Source organism: Desmodus rotundus, chromosome 4 (assembly GCF_022682495.2).
Source record: "Desmodus rotundus isolate HL8 chromosome 4, HLdesRot8A.1, whole genome shotgun sequence".
Lineage (NCBI taxonomy): Eukaryota > Metazoa > Chordata > Mammalia > Chiroptera > Phyllostomidae > Desmodus > Desmodus rotundus.
This window is the reverse complement of record NC_071390.1, coordinates 166,538,072-166,542,192: the sequence shown is the minus strand read 5'-3', so window position 1 is coordinate 166,542,192 and position 4,121 is coordinate 166,538,072. Positions and strand designations below refer to the sequence as shown.

Sequence of the window (4,121 nt, the reverse complement as noted above, 5' to 3'; positions counted from 1 at the left end):
TCCCTTTTGGGGACTTTCCTTCCTCTCAGCACTTTGGGATACTGATGGGCTGTCAATCAAGGGCTGGGCTCCATCCCCCCACATAAATGGTAATAAAACTGAGGCTGGCCAACCAGAGAGCCCCACTCATGGACACCATGACTGGTTCAGGGGTGGGCCAAGGACTAAAACAAGTCTTGGGAATGGAAGGGTCTTCTTCCTTGTGGACCTTGGCTAGGGTCAATGGGCATCCCCTTTCCTACAACTTGAAAAAACAGTGCCAGAAAGTGAGGCTAAACCAGGGAAACAAAGCTGAGTGACACCAGGGAGTCCTGACTGGATCACAAGAGTGCCCTGGATATAGCTGTGCCTGAAGCCCACTGACCCCAGTACTTGAGCCATTACATTTCCTTTTTGCTTAAACTACTTTTAATTTAGATTGTCGTCACTTAAATCAAGAGTCTAGGTTCTAGGACACCTCATTCAGTACATGACATTGTTGCCATCCAGGGAGGCTGGTTCCCCAGAATGGCCCACATTTTCTGCAGAAAACTTTGGCTCATCTCTGCGATATGCAATCAGGCTGGGCTCCTGGTTTCTCTCTGTACAAGCCTCTCTCTTTTTGGCACATTTTTCTTTCCTATCGCCAATCCAGCTTTGACGCCAACATGATTTGGAGGCACATCAAATTGCTTCAGGTACCGTATGCAGAATTTCCACTGCATGCTGGCTTTGCCTGAAGCCTTTCCCTTGGGTGTGTGTGTGTGTACCTATATTGATACAGCTGTGTCAACACTGTCTTCTTCCTCACTTCTCCATCTAGGGAACTGGTGTGCACAATATCACCGCCCAGTCCCTGAATGCCTTCTTCTCAGCCTGACACCTGATTTGAAGACAGCTCTGGCAGGTTTGGGAGCCCTGCTGAGAGAGCCCTGCTTATGGCCTGAGGAGCCCCCAGATTTAAGGTGCCACTGGGTTTTTAATCTGGAACAGGAGGTAACACCTCTCATAGTTCAAGGAGCTGAGGAGCAGGGCTCTTTTCTGTACTTAACTAGCCCTTTTACCATGTGAACACTCACTCCGGAGACCACAATGGGTCCCTACTGTCACCTGTATCCAAACCAACCTTTTGCCAGAAACTTCCCTGCTCAGGCTAACTTCCTTCCTGCACATTCTTTCCCCATACCCCCAGGCTGGTTGGCTGACCCACCCTCTCCTTCCTAAAAACACCAGCTCCTCCTCTCCAAGTTTTTGTTCCTGATACCCTTCTTGTCTAGAATACCCTTCTTTCTTCTTCCTTCTACCTGTAATTCTACAAAGCTCATTTTAAGTTCTACCGCTTCCATGCAGCCCTCCTTGATTTCTTTCTAAAAATTTGTTTAAAATTTTTCAATTACAGTGAACAGTCAATATTATTAATTTCCAGTGTATAGCATAGTGGTTAGACGTTTATATAACTTACAAAGTCCTTGATTCTTCCCTGAACCTTCTAATCTATGCTTGACTCCTGTTCGGAATAGCAACTGTTCCATCATCGGGGCTACACCACTTGTCATCTACCTGAGGCACCTTCTGGGGTTTGAATCCATCGTGCCTCCCAACTGGAACATATGTTTCTTGCAGGTAAGGACTGTTACTTACTCATTTTTTTATTTCCCTCTCCTCCCTCTCAGCATCTGGAAGGACTGGGCAGATAGTTTGGAGATAGTTTCTCACACTTAGTCGATCATAAACCTCACATTGAGAATTCATTTTGGAAATACAGACTCCCTAGTTTTTCTCCTGGAGATTCTGGCAATAGGATTGGGTTAGATGCTGGAATCTGATTTCTAAAAGTACTATGATGTAGGATTTTGTTGAGGCAAGATTGGAAAACATAGAGGGAGCAGATTGCCAAATCAAGACACATATCTGACAAGCTGAAGTGTTTTTATGAGAACACAGTACAAGATATTTTAAACATACAAAACCACAGCCCACTGGGTGCGGTAGGGTTTCCCTGGTAGACAGTGATCAGCTGGTCGATGGATCAGTGGGTCAATGGCTCACTTGGTCGATGGGGTTTCTCCTACAGGCAGTTACTCCCATTTCAATTATTTGGGATCAGGTCCAAGGCAGGGTCTTAATCAAGGTGGCAGGAAACTTTCCTCTCCTATAAGGGGCTCAAAGGGCAGTTGGATCTGTAACATGATGGGAAGTTTCATTCTGAGGGAGGTTATGGTCACTGGTGTCACTTTGGGAACAGGGGTGCTATGGTCCCATGTGACCTGGAGTTCTACCAGGGAGGAGAGGCTGCTGAGCTCAAGCAGTAGTTAGAACATCCTCTCTGGTTTGTGTTTCTATTGCCCTAAGTCGCAGCAAAAACCCTGCAGGGAGAATCTGGTGGTGGGAAAAGTTTAGCAGAGAATTATTCTCTCCTGGACTAGGAGTTTCAGCAACAGCCACCAACAGAGAAACTGGTGGGAGAAACCAGAGAGGCCTTCCCGGAGGAGGTGTTGCTGGACTGGATTGTCGATTTAGCTCATGCCACTGAGCCAAATGCTTGTGGTTGCTTTTGAAGGTCACCATTGACCCCACAGTCCCTCTCAAAATCCTCAGAACTGACATGTCTCAGAGCCTCACAAGGATGATTGTGGAGTCCAGAAATTCTGACTCCCAACCCATTCAGGTTCCCCATACACTGGGTCCCCTTTCCCTCATCATGTGGGGCCATCACCCTGGCCTTGGCTTCCCTTGTGCCCACACTGCACTTTCCCTCCACGTGCCCTTCCTCACACACGCTCAGAAATGACAGGGTTCTTGTGGGTTCAGCCTGCCAGGAGCAAGGTTTGCCAAAGCCATCCTGGAGCCAAGCGGGTGGCCTTGTGAGAGAGAGAGCAACGAGACTGCACTCCAGTTCCAGCCTGGAAGGTGAGAGCAGCTTCCCAGCTATTTTCTTCAACGTCAGCAGCAAGTCAGCGGCTGGCAGTTCACATGAGGTCCTGACATCTACCGTCAGAAATGCAGCTTGGCTGGGGATTCCGAAGCAAAGGGGCCATTGAGCAGGGGAGAAGCCATCAGCAGGTGGGACCGTCAGCATGTACCCAGGGACCGTGCTCTGCCTTAGTGGGCAATGGCGCTGCCCTAAGCTGTCTCTCAGCTTCTGTATAACTATGTCTAATTCAAAAACAAAATAAAGCCCCATTTGCATTCCAGCTGCAGGAAGTAGGACCTGCCTGGTTTTTTCCTTAGTACGCATGTGCCTACGATAATGAGAATTAGGTCAAAATACACAGGTGTGAGCAAAAGTAGGGTTACAGTTGTGATATAAATAAATAATACAGTAACTAATACACAATAATACAAGAATAAACTGTGTCTTGCATACATACGATTGGAAACTTACTTTTGCTCAGTCCTGAATAATGAACTCCAGGAGTGGCCATAGTTCCTGTTGCTGGTGTTTTTCTGCGGGAGAGGCCATTCACTCACCCCAGTGAAGCTTTCAAAGGGAGTAAGAATGGCCCCTTCCTCCCAGGAGTTAATCATCCACCAGGAGACGTGTGCAGGTAAATGGAAACCAGAAGTTCACTTGAACTTTGTATTTGTGCCTGCATGTGTTTTCTCTGCTTTTGCTTGTGACAACTTGCAGCCAGAAATCCTTCCCCTTCAGAGCCTACATCAGACAAACCTGTCTGTGAGCCGCGGATGTCTACTGAAAGTTTCACAGGGGACATATGTACCCTTCACAGTCCTCAGCTTAAACAACCCAGCTGTATGTTTCTGCCCTTTCAAGTTCCTCCTCTGCTGCCCCCTCCAGAGCTTCATCCCTCAGCCTTTCCTCCTCTACCCAGATTCTCTTAAAGAAGTGTCCCTGCTGCTTTGTCATGCAAGAAAACACAGCTTGCTCTCAGCTCCCCAACATCAAAATAGTTTTCTCTTCTATTTGCAAATGGAAGTCTGGGGAGGACCCATCTTGAGCGACTCAGCCATGCCCTGGGAGATTTTATCCCTTGCCTCATCCCAAAGGACTTACTGAGTTATTTATCTGGTGTTCTCTCCAAGAAGGCTTTTGTGGGTAAAAATTGTCTCTATCTTCTTACAATGACTTCTAATAGGAAGCATTTTGAGTTTTGTGCTAGAGCTGCAAGAAGGAGTGATGC

General features: G+C 47.2%; 1 long non-coding RNA gene across 1 annotated transcript; it reads left to right on the top strand.

Moving 5' to 3' along the window:
• Positions 1-833: 833 nt before the first annotated feature.
• Positions 834-3,421, top strand: LOC123477984 (uncharacterized). Its single transcript, XR_006653073.2, has 3 exons — positions 834-944; positions 1,500-1,602; positions 2,791-3,421. It is a non-coding gene; the product is annotated as an uncharacterized lncRNA (long non-coding RNA).
• Positions 3,422-4,121: the final 700 nt, after the last annotated feature.